Source organism: Balaenoptera ricei, chromosome 10, assembly GCF_028023285.1.
Source record: "Balaenoptera ricei isolate mBalRic1 chromosome 10, mBalRic1.hap2, whole genome shotgun sequence".
NCBI classification, from domain to species: domain Eukaryota; kingdom Metazoa; phylum Chordata; class Mammalia; order Artiodactyla; family Balaenopteridae; genus Balaenoptera; species Balaenoptera ricei.
This window is the reverse complement of record NC_082648.1, coordinates 39,563,492-39,581,540: the sequence shown is the minus strand read 5'-3', so window position 1 is coordinate 39,581,540 and position 18,049 is coordinate 39,563,492.

The window sequence follows — 18,049 nt, the reverse complement described above, 5'->3', positions numbered from 1 at the left end:
AACAAAGAAACTTGACCCAGATTGGGATGGGTGGGGGGATCAAAAAAGCTTTCCTAAAGAAGTGATATGTGAGTTGAGAGATGAATAGAAGTTAAGCCCATAGATGGGTGAAGAAGAGCACTTCAGGATGAGGGAACAGCATATGCAAAGTTTCTGGGGAGAGGAGGAGGTACAATGCTTTCAAAACCTAGAAGGCTGGGGTGTAGAGTGAGAGTAACAGAAAGAGGCCAAGAGGGGTAGCCTGTGTCAAACTATGCTGACCAGGCCATTCTTTCTAATCTTAAGAATCACAGTCTAACCTGATGGAATCTTATCATCAAATTTGTGTTCTAGAAGTTCACTCTGGCTACAGTGTAGAGAACCTTGCTGGAAGGGTCCATGGAGGATGCATGGACAATAGTTAGGAAGCTACTGCTGTCGTGTCAGCATAGATGATGATGGCTTGGACTAGTGTGGTGGTCATGAAGGAAGAGAGAAGTGAGGCAATTTGATACATATTTGAAGAGGTAGAATCAGTAGGACTTGCTGACAGATTAAGTAAGAAGTGGGAATAAGGTGTCAATGTTACACCCTAGGCATCTGAGATGCCTAATTGTATGAATGATGGTGCCATCTGCTGAGACAGGGAAAGGAAGAAGTCCAGGTTTGGAGGAAGTCATGGGTTTGGTGGGTTATGTTAAGATTGAAGGGTTCATGGCATAATAAGATGGTTGCTGGATGTATGAGTCTGGAACTCCAAGGAGAGATCTGGGTTGAAGATATAAACTTAGGAGTCATCAGCAGAGTAGTAATCAAGCCACAGGCATGAATGAGGTCAAGGAGGGAAGAACTATAGAGTGAGAAGAGAAGAGGCCTAGGACTGAAGCAGCCAGAATGCTTTCATGTAAAGGATTCGCTTTCCAGTCATTTAAAAGAAAAACATTCTCTGAAGAAATGTATGAGCTTCTTAAAATAAATTTCTCTTAACCATATTTAAAAATATTAACATCAATAAGAAGTGTGGAAAAAACCCTGCATCTCTGTGGCCCCAAATGAATCTGTAAATTTTTACTTATTAAAAAAATTCCGAAGTATGTAAGATATCGGCACTTGTTTAAGTCTAGAGGTGTATACATGAGTGTTTGTTATATGTCTCTGTACTTTTTGAATGAATGACATATTTCATAATTAAACAACAAAAAGTAACAGCAAAAAGTTCCAGGAAATAAAGTCTAAGGCAATAAAAACTCAGGCCAGAAAATTAAACACCAGAAGCAGTTCAGGGAAAAATAAAGGATCATAGGTATTGCCAAGGAGCCTCTTGACCCCAAATGGAAAGGTTTTAGTCCCAACCTAATAAGATGTACCGTGAAAGATTCTGCTGGTATTTTTGTAGGAATTTCCAATATTATAGAAACCATAACAAATAAAATCTTGGCTCTATTTATATTTCTGAATAATGGGAAACAGGAAATTGGCCAACATTATTTGCTTTTGCTGCACATAAAAGTCACTAGTCTGGCTTAGTGAATGGATGTTACTCCTGTGAGACTATATAAGCAGGAATATTATTTAAAAATTGGAAGCAAAGTATGTCTGAAATAAGAGTAGTGATCCACAGGTGATCTGTAATCACAAGTGGCTTTGTTAGTATAATGGAATAATGAAACCCCTGACTCCCTCCTCAGTACCATTTACTACTATAACCACCAACATCCCTTCCTATCCACTACCCCCAAGAGAGGGTAAGAGGTGATTTTAGAAAGGTGCTTTCTCTAAGAAATTACTCTGCCCCTATATTAAGGGATATATGGCTCAGTAATGGACCTGATAAAACAATCTTGAGAAAGGAGAACAAAGCTGAGGTATCACACTCCATGATTTCAAACTATATACAAAGCTATAGTAATCAAAACAGCATGGTAGTGACACAAAAATAGGCACATAGATTAACAGAACAGAATAGCTCAGAAATAAATCCACACTCTATGACACAGGAGCAGAGAACATACGATGGATAAAGAACAGTCTTTTCAATAAATGGTGTTGGGAAAACTGGACAGTCACATGCAAAAGAATGAAACTAAACCACTATCTTGCAAAAATCAATTCTCATAAAAATTAACTCAAAATGGATTAAAGACTTGAATGTAAGACCCAAAACCATAAAATTCCTAGAAGAAGACAGGCAGTAACTTCATGGACATTAGTCTTAGCGATGTTTTTATGGCTATGACGCCAAAGGCAAGGGAAACAAAAGCAAAAATAAACAAATGGGACTACATCAAACTAAAAAGCTTCTGCATAGCAATGGCAACTATCATGAAAATGAAAAGGCAACATACTGAATGGGAGAAGACATTTGCAAATCATATATCCAATAAGGGTTTAATATGAAAAATATATAAAGAACTCATACACCTCAACAACAACAAAATAAACAACCTGATTAAATAATGGGCAGAGGACCTGAATAGACACTTTTTCAAAGAAGACATACGCATGGCCAACAGGCACATGAAAAGATGTTCATCACTAATTATTATGGAAATGTAAATCAAAACTGCAAAGAGATATCATCTCACACCTGTTAGAATGGCTATAATCAAAGAGACAAGAAATAACAAGTATTGAAGAAGATGTGGCAAAAAGGGGAAATTCGTACACTGTTGGTGGGAATGGAAATTGGTGCAACCACTATGGAAAACAGTATGGAGATTCTTCAAAAAAATTATGAATAGAACTACTATATGACACAGCTATTCCACTTCTCAGTATCTATCTGAAGAACATGAAAACACTAATTTGGAAAGATATATGCACCCCTATGTTCGTTGCAGAATTATTTACAATAGCCTAGATATGGAAACAACCTAAGTGTTCATGGATGGATGAATGGATAAAGATGTGGTGTATATACACAATGAAATATTACTCATCCATAAAAAAGGATGGAATCCTACCATGTGCATTCATCCATCAATGGACAGTTAAGTTGTTTCCATATCTTGACTACTGTAAATAATGCTGGTATAAACATGGGGGTGCATATGTCTTTTTGAATTAGTGTTTTTGAATATATTCCCAGAAATGGAATTGTTGAATTATATGTTAGTTCTATTTTTAATTTTTTGAGCATCCTCCACACTGTTTTCTATAGTAGCTGTACCAGTTTACAATCCCACTGACAGTGCACAAGTTTTCCCTTTTGTCCACATCTGCTCCAGGATTTGTTATCTCTTCTTTTTCTTGATGGCCATTCTAACAGGTGTGAGGTAATATCTCACTGAGGTTTTTATTTGCACTCAATCAAATTTAGAACATTTTCATTACCCCCCCAAAAGAAATTCCATACCCATTAACAGTCATTCATCATTTCCTCTCAATCTTAAGCCTCCATCCCCATCCATAGCCCTGGGCAACCACTGATCTATTTTCTCTCCACCAATTTGTCTATTTTTTGCCATTTCATATAAATAGAAATGCAGTATATGTGTTTTTGTAGCTAGCTTCTTTTACTTAGTATAATGTTTTCAATGTTCATCCATGTTGTAGCATATATCAATACTTCCTTTTTTTGAGAAATAATATTCCATTGTATGGACAGACCACAGTTTATTTATCCATTTGTCAATTAATGAACATTTGGGTGGTTTCTACTTTTGGGCTACTATGAATAATGCTGCTATGAACATCAGTGTACAAGTTTTGGGTGAATGTATATTTTCATAGGAGAGGAATTGCTAGGTCATATGGTAACATTTGTTTAGCTTTTTGAGGAACTGATAGACTGTTTTCTGAAATGAAAAAGGTTTTATTTCTCTTGAAAAGTCTTTATTTCACCTTAAGTTTTGAAAATTGGTGTTGCTGAATATAAAATTCTTATTTGACATTTTTATTTTTTGAGCACTTTGAGTATGTCATCCCACTGCCTTCTGGGCCCCATTGTTTCTGAACAATGAAGTTGGCTGTTAATCTTTTTAGTTTTCTCATATATAATGAATAGTTTTTTTCTTGCTTTTTCAAAAGTTTCTCTTTGTCTTTTGCTTTCAGGAATTTTACTGATATGTCTGGGTGTAGATCTCTTTGTGTTTATCTTATTGGAGTTTCTTGAACTTCTTAGATGTGCAGATTAATTTTTTTTAATCAAATTGGTAAGTGTTTAGCCATTAATTCTTTTTTTCTAAATTATTTATTTATTTATTATTTATTTTGGGGTCTGTTGGGTCTTCGTTGCTGCGCTCGGTCTTTCTCTAGTTGCGGCAAGCGAGGGCTACTCTTCATTGCGGTGTGCAGGCTTCTCATTGTGGTGGCTTCTTTTATTGCAGAGCATGGGCTCTAGGCACGCAGGCTTCAGTAGTTGCAGCATGCAGGCCCAGTAGTTGTGGCTTGAGGGCTCTAGAGTGCAGGCTCAGTAGCTGTGGCACATCAGCTTAGTTGCTTCGCGGCATGTGGGATCTTCCCAGACCAGGGCTTGAACCCGTGTCCCCTGCACTGGCAGGCAGATTCTTAACCACTGCACCACCAGGGAAGTCCACAGCCATTATTTCTTTGAGTGTTTTCTTTTCTTTTCTTTCTCTGCTCCTTTCTCTCTCTCCTCTCCTCTCCCTCTGATTCTTCCACTACATATAAGTTGGTGCACTTTAGTAGTATCCCACATTTCTCTGCAGCTCTGTTCATTTTCTTCATTCTCTTTTTCTCTTTGTTATTCACATTTCATAATCTCTATTGATCTGTCTTCAAGTTCACTCATTCCTTCTGCCAGTGGAAATAAACTGAACACTTCTATTGAATTCTTCCTTTCAGGTCTTTTACCTTTTGCTGCCAGAATTTCTATTTGGTTCTTTTGAATAATTTATATCTCTTTATTAATATTCTCTATTTTATGAGACATTATCATCATAACTTTTTTTTCTTTAAACATGATTTTCTTTAGTTTTGTGAATACATTTATAATAGCTGCAGTGGAGTCTTTGTCTGTTAAATCCAACATCTGAACAGAAGTCACAAGTAGCTTCTGTTGCCTGCTTCTTTTCCTGTGTATGGGTCATACTTTCCTTCATCTTTTATGTCTCATTTTTTATATGTTAAAAGCTGGACATTTTAAGTAAAATTTGTAGTAATTTTGGATACTGTTCTCCCCTTTCCCTAGGGTTTATTTTTCTTATTGTTTGCTTTTTCATTTATTTAGTGACTTCACTGGAATATTTTAAGTGAAGTCTATTTCCCATGCAATGTAAAGTCTCTGATGTTATTCCTCAAAGGGTTCAGTCTTGGGCAAGTACATATTCACCCTGGGAGTATAGTGCTTTTAACAGGGTTCTCTTTGACTGTCTTTCCCTGATTTTACTATTAAGTTGCCTGCCTCTGCTGGTATCACATCCAGATATTAGACTCCAATAATTGCTGGCTGGTTACTCTATTGTTTTGATGATGCCCTGGAGTATACATTGTCCCACAGTATGATCCAATTAAATTCAGGCTCCTTTGCAAGGGTAGTCTTTGAAGCCAGTCTCTGAGGTTTTCTGACTCCAGAAGAGATCTTCTCAGTTGCCTCTTTTCCTGGTTCTTTCATTAAACTAGCTAACCTACAGTTTAGCTTGTTACTTCATAAAGCTATTAGCCTCTACTTAATTGCTTACCACCAAAACCTCCATTATTTTTAAGAGTGTTTAGGCTTGAACTTCCCCAAAGTCTGTTTCAAATAAAATCAGTTCCTCTAGGAAGAGCTTTGAGCTGTTTTTATTGACTGCCTCTCTCTCTAGGCAAAATCTCTGAGTTCCTGCTCTAGAGCTACAGATGTCTACTTCTCTCTGATTGGCACCATTTCTTTATGATCAGGGTGCCGGGTGAAGGTGATAACCTCTCATGTCAGCTTGCCTCTTTCGGTGTGGAACTTCTGCTCTCAGTTCCCAGTATTCTTGGTGTAACTATCTCTCTTATAAATTCAAGCTAGATGAAGGAAGGAATCCCTCATTTCTTGACTGCACTCACCAGGAATTTAGCCTCTGCAACCAGGAGCTAAGAGTGATGAGAAATGCTGGCAACCTGCCCTACTGGTGAGAAATTATATCCCTTAACTGAGATCTGAGGAGAGCTCCGTTTTCTTAGCCACAGCCCCCAGAGTGGAGCTTCCATTACACTGAGCTGGGGAGTAGGGGAGAAGATCATGGATCAAGAGCCACAGACTCTTGCTATTCTTACTTAAATTTAGTTGATTTTCTTGAGTAAGTAAGGTTTTCTTTACTTGCTGTATGCTTTTAGGACATTTTCCAGAGACTTTAAATTGTTGTTTTTTCCAGCATGTAATTGACATAAAAACAGACACGTAGATCAATGGCAGAAAATATATAGCCCAGAAATAAATAGACCCACGCACCTATGATCAATTAATCTACAACAAAGGAGTCAAGAATATACAATGGAGAAAAGGCAGTCTCTTCAAGAAGTGATGTTGGGAAAACTGGACAGCTACATGTAAAAGAATGAAATTAGAACATTTCCTCACATCTATACAAAAATAATCTCAAGATGGGTTAAAGACCTAAATGAAGACATGACACCATAAAACTCCTAGAAGAGAACATACGTGAAGCATTCTTTTTTTAAAAATTTTATTGAAATATAGTTGACTTATGATGTTGTGTTGAAACATTCTTTGACATAAAGAGTAACAGTACTTTCTTAGGTCAGTTTCCCAAGGCAAAAGAAATAAAAGCAAAAATAAACAAATGAGACCTAATTAAACTAAAAACCTTTTGCACAGCAAAGGAAACCATCAACAAAACAGGAAGACAACCTACAGAATGGAGGGAAATATTTGCAAATGATGTGACTGATGAGGGGTTAAATGCCAAAAATATACAAACAGGTCATACAGCTCAATATCAAAAAAACCAAACAATCCAATAAAAAAAATGGGTAGAAGACTTGAATAGACATTTTTCCAGAGAAGACATACAGATGGCTAATAGACACATGAAAATATGTTCATAACTAATTATTAGGGAAATTCAAATCAAAAGAACAAAGAGATATCACCTCACACCTGTCAGAATTGCTATCATCAAAAAGTCTACAAATAACAAATGTTAGAGAGGATGTGGAGGAAAGGGGGACATTTATACACTGTTGGTGGGGATGTAAATTGGTTCAGCCTCTATGGAAAACAGTATAGAGATTCCTTTAAAAACTAAAAATACTACTTCCATATGATTCAGCAATTCCATTCCTGGATATATATTCAGAAAAAACAAAAACACTAATTTGAAAAGATACATGCACCCCAATGTTCATAGCAGCACTATTTACAAGAGCCAAAACATGAAAGCTGAGTGCTTATCAACAGATGAATGGATAAAGATGTGGTGTATACATGCAATGGAATATTAGCCATAAATTAAAGAATGAAATATTGCCATTTGCAGTAACGTGGATGGACCTAGGCAATATTATGCTTAGTGAAATAAGAAAGATGAATACTATATGGTGTCATTTATATGTGAAATCTAAAAAATAATACAAGTGAATCTATATACAAAACAGAAACAGACTCACAGACATAGAAAACAAATTTATGGTTACCAAAAGGAGAGAAATTAGAGGAGGGATAAGTTAGGAGCATGGGATTAACAGATACAAACTATTATACATAAATTAACCAATAAGGATTTACTGTATAGCACAGGGACTTATACCCAATATCTTGTAATAACCTATAATGGAATACAATCTGCAAAAAAACTAAATCACTTCTTTTTAGATTCCGTATATAAGCGATATCATACAATATTTCTCTTTCTCTGTCTGACTTACTTCACTCAGTATGACAATTTCTAGGTCGATCCATGTTGCTGCAAATAGCATTATTTCATTCTTTTTAATGGTGGAGTAATATTCCTTTGTATATATGTACCACATCTTCTTTATCCATTCCTCTGTCGATGGACATTTAGGTTGCTTCCATGTCTTGGCTATCGTAAACAGTGCTGCAATGAACATTGGTGTGCATGTATCCTTTCAGACTAAAAGAAACGATACAAATGAACTTATTTACAAAACAGTAAAATCTGTTCGGGGCCTAAGTCATTCCCTGACATTAAGTTAGGTTCTGGGAAAGGGTGAGAGCTGGCCTTCCAGATAGGCATTCTCTGAGCTGATATAATTTCAGGTTTTCAAGAGGTAGCACTGTGGTTTTTAAACACATTAGGATGACCTAGGGTATGTCATTAAAATATAGATTCAAGGGCCACAGTTCAATGTTACCAAATCAACTTCTCCAGAATGGAGTTTGGGAGTTTCTATATACCCCATGCTCCAGATGAATCTGGTACAAATCTGTGTGTGGACCTGTCAGTGATTAGAAACTATAAGCATATAGCACATTTCTTCCTGCTGCCTGAAATCCCACAATTAGAGATTCATTCCTTTGGCCTAAAGGTTGTTCTGTTATTCTGTTAATAGCAAACATTCCTGGGAAAGAGGGTCCCTTCAAGTGCAGAATAGGAATAATTAATGTTAAGCACTACCACGTTGCTTTGGGGAGGGTATTGAGATATTTTCCAGCGATGTCTCAGATGCAACCATGAGGCTGGTTAGCTCTACATTCCTTCATACTTGCTTCTCAACACTGTCCTCCACCCACCCCAACAATTATTCTCATTTAGAATAATTATTTTAACCTGTATACCCCCCTCCATTAGACTGCAAATTCTTAAGAACAGAGAATGTCTAATTAGTCTCTGTATCTTAGACATTATCCAGCATGTTAATAAACAGAAGATAGTACCTTAAATACTCACACCTTAATGTCAGTGGGTTACAGGCCTTTTCCTCTGAGCAGGTTTTGACATGGAGAAGGATGAGAATGTGAGGACAAAGGGACCCCCAGACCAACACATGGGGCAAGAGAAAGCTGAAGACACATCAGACAGATGTCAAACAGTCATATTTTGTGCTGAGGTCAGTTCTAAAAGGGTGATACCTCCTCCACATCAGGATGCCTCTTAAGCTGCCATAAAATAGCTATTTTCTGGGCTTTCTCACAGAGTGGGTGATTCTGAGGATTTTGGTTTATTTGATGCCTAAAGGTCTGCTTGCCCTAAAGAAGAACAAGCTTCTGATAAAATGAGAGCAAGGTCATTAAGTTTTGATGGGGTGTCCAGAGATTGGGATACTACCTCAGGGAGTAAAATAGGGATTTTGACTTCCTAAATGGATAGAATGCTCTTTCTTGTTCTGCAAAAAATAAGAAATAGGACAGTGGACAGGCAGGGACCAGAAGACACTCAACGGGGGAAAGTAAGACAATGTGCCAGTCACATTCTATCCCATTTACTCCTCTGCCTAAGGCCAACCTAAAGAATGGGGACCCTGTGTGGTGAGCTGATTTTAGAGTGAGAGAAAAGGTAACAAAATACTAGTTTCATGAGCAGAAGACTCAATTTTATGAGGATACTTGAAATTTACATTTGGAAACTAACTGTAATGATCTCCTTGACACACTTGTGTACTAGCTCATACCTTTGAAGAAGGACAGCCAAGTTTTCTGGTGGGATTTTCCCTTTAAGTTATAAGTGAAACTGCTAACATGAAAATTGGCTACATTAAAAAAACCCAGAACCCAGAACCTGGGCTTGAGGTGTGACTTTGTCCTTTACACATTAAATATTGCAACAGGTCTTTCCTAACATACTACATGCTGCAATATGTCAACATAAGTTTAAGAAAAAATGCAGGCACTGACTGTAAATCTCAGTTTCAAATTGATTTCCCCACTTGGTTGTTTGTTTGTTTGTTTAAGGTTTAAAGGAAACTCTCTCTGTTTCACGTACCACACCCTCCTCAGAATGATGGTACTCAGTGTCCCCAAGTTTGAGGCTCATTCAATACTATCTCACTCAGATGCTCTCTCCAGTTTACAGTCTGGCTTATTATATATAAGAGCCAGAACCCTTTTTTACCTTGAACTCTATATGGTAGATTGAACTAGGTTCCTCCCTCCCCTACTAGAGGGTCAGCAGAGGATCTGGTATGAAAAAGATTCCATCAAGCTGGATCATTTCTTCCAGAAAGCGAAGGGAGTGGCCTCTGATAACTACTATGACATTTAATGTGATGTGCTTGGCTTAAAGCAGGACATAAAAAGAGCCAAAAGCACTGTGTTAGGGGTGGGATGGAATTCTCTACGATTCCTAAAGGATCAAGCAAAAAGAGGGGTAACTCTGGTTATCTCTAGTTGAGTAAATCATGTCTCTGAGAAGTGTGTGAATTTGCAGGGGACCTAGTAACACAGACTGGCCAGCCCGTGCCTCTCACTGGTGGGGAGACAGAACTAGAATCAAGTTCTTGCATTTATCCCATTTTGCAGAGAGGAGTTTTTCCGCCCCTGGAGAGACTGAGTGAAGAAAACTGAGCAGGGAAGGTGTCCCTCTTGCTACCGAAGGCGATCACTTCACATGAGATGGATCCACCCATCCTACCATCTCAGGAGCACAAGATCTGCCCTCTCTCCACCATAGGCATGGACTTCTCACAAGCAATGGAATATGCTAAAGTCACTCACTTTCATCTTCATGACTCATTTCCTCAGGGAAATCTGTCCCTATGATCATTGTATCCATCCTTCACTGCAGTCTTTGTCATTTTATGTTTATTAGTGTCACACTTTGATTAAAATATTTTCTCCTACCAAATTAGAAACTCCACAAGGACAGGGAATGTGTCTGTTTTGACTCACCATTCAGTTCCTTGCACCTAGAACTTAGGAGGTACCCAATAAATGTCTGTTAAATCAGAGGATGAACAAATGCAGATAGGACTGGATTTTCTGAGGGAGGATATGGGGTCACCAGCTTTAAATAGGGGGCTACCTGTGGGCAGGCAAAGTCCAGAGGGGAGAGATGTCTCAAGTGAAGGCAACATTTATGAGGCTTCGTGTCAGAGCCTTCCTTTGTTCAGTCAAATTAGTCAGAATTTCAACCTTGAATCATCTACCTTGGAATGTCCTTTGGAGATGGACCTCACTCTTCAGAACGTGGCATGTTTACATAGTCCTGCATTAGTGGGCTATTGAAGGCTGTCCAAGAAGGATGACATGAAAGAGAAGGGCCTGGACCTTCCACTTTGCTGAGAGCCTCATCAGAGAAAGGGCTGGAAAAGCATTGTCCCCTTAGGTGGAATAGAAGGCAGGAAAAGCATTGGCTGCCTAGGTGGAATAGAGGCAGAATATCTCTTGGTCTGTGGCAGCTGCATGGATTGGCACAGAAAACCCCAGGAAGACTCAACTCCTCCAATGTCCCACATAGGTTAGGAAGACCCCCCTTCCAGACTGAAGTAAGATAAGACCTCCAATAAAGCCAGGTTATAATTTTAAAAACAATGAGTTCGATCCCTGGGGGCAGAATAGAGATGACGAAGGCTGCATTGGGTAACAGTGAGCCTTGATGTCAGCAGTTACATGCAGGAATGGGCCAGCGTGTGAGAGTGAAACAATGTCTGAAGCAATAACATCAAGGGAGTTGTTGACAAGAAAATACTAATAAAAAGAAGTGATAACATCAGGAAACATAAGTCCATTTTCTATTACTTCAGCTGTGTGGCTGACAGGGTCTTTGTGCTCTGGCCAGGTATTAGGCCTGAGCCTCTGAGGTGAGAGAGCTGAGTTCAGGACATTGGTCCACCAGAGACCTCCTGGTCCCACATAATATTAATCGGCGAGAGCTCTCCCAGTGATCTCCATCTCAATGTTAAGACTCAGCTCCTCTCAATGGCCAGCAAGCTCCAGTGCTGGATATCCCATGCCAAACAACAAGCAAGACAGGAACACAACCCCACCCATTAGCAGAGAGGCTGCCTAAAATCATAATGAGTTCACAGACACCCAAAAAAACACCACTGGACATGGTACTGCCCACCAAAAAGACAAGATCCAGCCTTATCCACCCAGAACACAGGCACCAGTCCCCTCCACCAGGAAGCCTACACAACCCACAGAATAAAGCATAGCCACTGGGGGCAGACACCAAAAACAATGGGAACTACGAACCTGCAGACTGTGAAACGGAGACCCCAAACACAGTAAGTTAAGCAAAATGAGAAGACAGAGAAACACACAGCAGATGAAGGAGCAAGGTAAAAACCCACCAGACCAAACAAACGAAGAGGAAATAGGCACTCCACCTGAAAAAGAATTCAGAGTAATGATAGTAAAGATGATCCAAAATCATGGAAAGAGAATGGAGAAAATACAAGAAACGTTTAACAAGGGCCTAGAAGAACAAAAGAACAAACAAACAATGATGAACAATACAAGAAATGAAATTAAAAATTCTCTAGAAAGAATCAATAGCAGAATAACTGAGGCAGAAGAACGGATAAGTGACCTGAAAAATAAAATAGTGGAAATGACTACCATAGAGTAGAATAAAGAAAAAGAATGAAAAGAATGGAGGACAATCTCAGAGACCTCTTGGACAACATTAAATGCACCAACATTTGAATTATAGGGGTCCCAGAAGAAGAAGAGACAAAGAAAGGGATTGAGAAAATATTTGAAGAGATTAAAGTTGAAAAATTCCCTAATATGGGAAAGGAAATAGTTAATCAAGTCCAGGAAGTGCAGAGAGTCCATACAGGATAAACCCAAGGAGAAACACGCCAAGACACATATTAATCAAACAATCAAAAATTAAATACAAGAAAAAATATTAAAAGCAGCAATGGAAAAGCAACAAATAACATACAAGGGAATCCCCATAAGTTTAACAGCTGATCTTTCAGCAGAAACTTTGCACCCAGAAGGGGAGTGGCAGGACATATTTAAAGTGATGAAAGGGAAAAAGCTACAACCAAGATTACTCTGCCCAGCAAGGATCTCATTCAGATTTGATGGAGAAATTAAAACCTTCACAGACAAGCAAAAGCTAAGAGAATTCAGCACCACCAAACCAGCTCTACAACAAATACTAAAGGAACTTCTCTAGGCAGGAAACACAAGAGGAGGAAAAGACCTACAAAAGCAAACCCAAAACAATTAAGAAAACGGTAATAGGAACACACATATCGATAATTACCTTAAATGTAAATGGATTAAATGCACCAACCAAAAGACATAGACTGGCTAAATGGACACAAAAACAAGACCCATATATATGCTGTCTACAAGAGACCCACTTCAGACCTAGGGACACATACAGATTGAAAGTGAAGGGATGGAAAAAGATATTCCATGCAAATGATATCAAAAGAAAGCTGGAGTAACAATGCTCATATCAGAAAAAATGGACTTTAAAATAAAGACTATTACAAGAGACAAAGAAGGACACTACATAATGATCAAGGGATCAGTCCAAGAAGAATATATAACAATTGTAAATATTTATGCACCCAACCTAGGAGCACCTCAGCACATAAGGCAAATGCTAACAGCCATAAAAGGGGAAATCGAGAGTAACACAATAATAATAGGGAACTTTAACACCCCATTTTCTCCAATAGACTGATCATCCAAAATGAAAATAAATAAGGAAAACACAAGCTTTAAATGATACATTAAACAAGATGGACTTAATTGATATTTATAGGACATTCCATCCAAAAACAACAGAATACACTTTCTTCTCAAGTGTTCATGGAACATTCTCCAGGATAGATCATATCTTGGGTCACAAATCAAGCACTGGTAAATTTAAGAAAATTGAAATCATATCAAGTATCTTTTCCGACCACAATGCTATGAGACTAGATATCAATTACAGGAAAAAAAATCTGTACAAAATACAAACACATGGAGGCTAGACAATACACTACCAAATGACCAAGCGATCACTGAAGTAATCAAAGAGGAAATCAAAAAATACCTAGAAACAAATGACAATGAAAACACTATGAGCCAAAACCTATAGGATGCAGCAAAAGCAGTTCTAAGAGGGAAGTTTATAGCAATACTATCCTACCTCAAAAAACAAGAAACATCTCAATAAATAACCTAACTTTATGCCTAAAGCAATTAGAGAAGGAAAAACAAAAAAACCCCAAAGTGAGCAGAAGGAAAGATATCATAAACATCAGATCAGAAATAAATGAAAAAGAAATGAAGGAAACGATAGCAAAGATCAATAAAACTAAAAGGTGGTTCTTTGAGAAGATAAACAAAATTGATAAACCATTAGCCAGACTCATCAAGAAAAAAAGGGAGAAGACTCAATCAACAGAATTAGAAATGAAAAAGAAGTAACAACTGACACTGAAGAAATACAAAGGATCATGAGAGATTACTACAAGCAACTGTATGTTAATAAAATGGACAACCTAGAAGAAATGGACAAATTCTTAGAAAAGCACAACCTTCTGAGACTGAACCAGGAAGAAATAGAAAATATAAACAGAACAATCACAAGCACTAAAATTGAAAGTGTGATTAAAAATCTTTCAACAAAAAAAAGCCCATGACCAGATGGCTTCACAGACAAATTCTATCAAACATTTAGAGAAGAGCAAACAGCTATCCTTCTCAAACTCTTCCAAAATATAGCAGAGGATGAACACTCCAAAACTCATTCTATGAGACCACCATCACCCTGAAACCAAAAGCAGACAAAGATGTTACAAAAAAAAAAAACTACAGGCCAATGTCACTGATGAACATAGATGCAAAAATCCTCAACCAAATACTAGCAAACAGAATCCAACAGCACATTAAAAGGATCATACACCATGATGAAGTGAGGTTTATCCCAGGAATGCAAGGATATTTCAATATATGCAAATCAATCAACGTGCTACACCATATTAACAAATTGAAGGATAAAAACCATACGGTAATCTCAATAGATGCAGAAAAAGCTTTCAACAAAATTCAACACCCATTTACGAAAAAACTCTCCAGGAAGTAGGCATAGAGAAAACTTACCTCAACATCATAAAGACCATATATGACAAACCCACAGCCAACATCATTCTCAATGGTGAAAAACTGAAACCATTTCCAAGAAGATCAGGAACAAGACAAGGTTGCCCACTCTCACCACTATTATTCAACATGGTTTTGGAAGTTTTAGCCACAGGAATCAGAGAAGAAAAAGTAATAAAAGGAAGCCAAATCGGAAAAGAAGAAGTAAAACTGTCATTGTTTGCAGATGACATAATACTATACAAAGAGAATCCTAAAAATGCTACCAGAAAACTACTAGAGTAAATCAATGAATTTGGTAAAGTAGCAGGATACAAAATTAATGCACAGAAATCTCTTGCATTCCTATACACTAATGATGAAAAATCTGAAAGAGACATTACAGAAACACTCCCATTGACCATTGCAAAAAAAGAATAAAATACCTAGGAATAAACCTACCTAAGGAGACAAAAGAACTGTATGAATAAAACTATAAGACACTGATGGAAGAAATTAAAGATGATACAAACAGATGGAGAGATATACCCATGTTTTTGGATTGGAAGAATCAACATTGTGAAAACGACTACACTACTCAAAGCAATCCACAGATTCAATGCAATCCCTATCAAACTACCAATAGCATTTTTCACAGAACTAGAAGAAAAAATTTCACAATTTGTATGGAAACACAAAAGAACCCGAGTAGCCAAAGCAATCTTGAGAAAGAAAAACAGAGCTGGAGGAATCAGGCTACTGGACTTCAGACTATACTACAAAGCTACAGTAATCAAGACAGTATGGTACTGGCACAAAAACAGAAATATAGATCAATGGAACAGGATAGACAGCCTAGAGATAAACCCACGCACATATGGCCACGTTATCTTTGATAAAGGAGGCAAGAATATACAATGGTGAAAAGACAGTGTCTTCAATAAGTAGTGCTGGGAAAACTGGACAGCTACCTGTAAAAGAATGAAATTGGAACACTCCCTAACACCATCCACAAAAATAAACTCAAAATGGATTAAAGACCTAAATGTAAGGTCAGACACTATCAAACTCTTAGAGGAAAACATAGGCAGAACACTCTATGACATAAATCACAGCAAGATCCTTTTTGACCCACCTCCTAGAGAAATGGAAATAAAAACAAAAATGAACAAATGTGACCTAATGAAACTTAAAAGCTTTTGCACAGCAAAGGAAACCATAAACAAGGTGAAAAGACAACCCTCAGAATGTGAGAAAATATTTGCAAATGTAGTAACTGACAAAGGATTAATCTCCAAAATTTACAAGCAGCTCATGCAGCTCAAAATCAAGAAAACAAACAACCCAATCCAAAAATGGGCAGAAGACCTAAACAGACATTTCTCCAAAGAAGATATACAGATTGCCAAAAACCCATGTAAGGATGCTCAACATCACTAATCATTAGAGAAATGCAAATCAAAACTACAGTGAGATATAATCTCACACCGGTCAGAATGGCCATCATCAAAAAATCTAGAAACAATAAATGCTGGAGAGGGTGTGGAGAAAAGGGAACCCTCTTGCACTGTTGGTGGGAAATTGATATAGCCACTATGGAGAACAGTATGGAGGGTCCTTAAAAAACTAAAAGTAGAACTACCATAAAACCCAGCAATCCCACTACTGGGCATATACCCTAAGAAAACCATAATTGAAAAAGAGTCATGTACCACAATGTTCATTACAGCACTATTTACAATAGCCAGGACATGGAAGGAACCTGAGTGTCCATCGACAGATGAATGGATAAAGAAGATGTGGCACATATATACAATGGAATATTAGTCATAAAGAGAAACGAAATTGAGTTATTTGTATTGAGGTGGATGGACCTAGAGTCTGTCATACAGAGTGAAGTAAGTGAGAAAGAGAAAAACAAATACTGTATGCTAACACATATATATGGAATATAGAAAAAAATGGTTATGAAGAATCTAGGGGCAGGACAGGAATAAAGACGTAAACATAGAGAATGGACTTGAGGACATGGAGAGGGGGAAGGATAAGCTGAGACGAAGTGAGAGAGTGGCATGTATATATATATAGTACCAAATGTAAAATAGATAGCTAGTGGGAAGCAGCCGCATAGCACAGGGAGATCATCTCGGTGCTTTGTGACCACCTAGAGGGGTGGGATACGGAGGGGGAGGGAGACGCAAGAAGGAGAGCATATGGGGTTATATATATGTATAGCTGATTCACTTTGTTATATAGCAGCAACTAATCCAACAATGTAGAGCAATTATACTCCAATAAAGTTGTTAAAAATAAATAAATGAATAAAAATGTAAAACCAGTGAGTTTGAAAATCATCTTCACAGTGGTATTTGAATCTGAAATGTTTTTTTTTGATAACATTCCATCTTTATCTTTAAGAAAATTATTACTCAGTTTTTCAACTCCTGAAAAACAGAGAAGCATCAATTGTTTGACCCATCCATCCATTTATTTATTTATTCAGAAAATATGTTTTGATATCACATCTACAGAACTTACAGTCTCAAGGGGAAACATGCAAACAAACTATTATACAATGAGAAAGAATGAAACCTACTGCAGCGTTGGAACAGGGCAATGGAGACATAAGCACACAATTCTGACCTCTTTCACACCATCTAGCTCTTATATTTGAAGACTAGAATTTAAATGTTTTCATCGTTTCAAAGTTAAAGTGCAAGTTTTGTTTAATTTTAGATTTAGTCTTGTGAAAATTAAGTAATAGGTTAATAATTTCCTGTTCTCCATCTCTTCAGAAAGTGAATTTTAGGAAACTGGGGTTTTGTTGCGGGAACAAGGGAATAAAAGTAATTCCCCGGAAGCTGTGCAATTGTAGAATGTTAAGATCGCACAGGTCACAAGGATCAAATAATCTGCCCTCTTGTACTAAGAATGAGGAAACAGGCCCACAAGAATAGAATAAAGTTTTAGGGTAATTATAAGAACTTTTCAGTAACAGATGATATAACTATAATCAGTATTTTCCATTTGAAAAATGATGGTTTAACTGCATCAAGAAATTTACTTAAATTTTAAAACAACTCTAGAATGGGTACAACTGTTATCCTCAAATTACAGATAAGGAAACTGCAGCATAGACAGGTTAACAATTTACCTAATTATTATATAACTAATAACTAG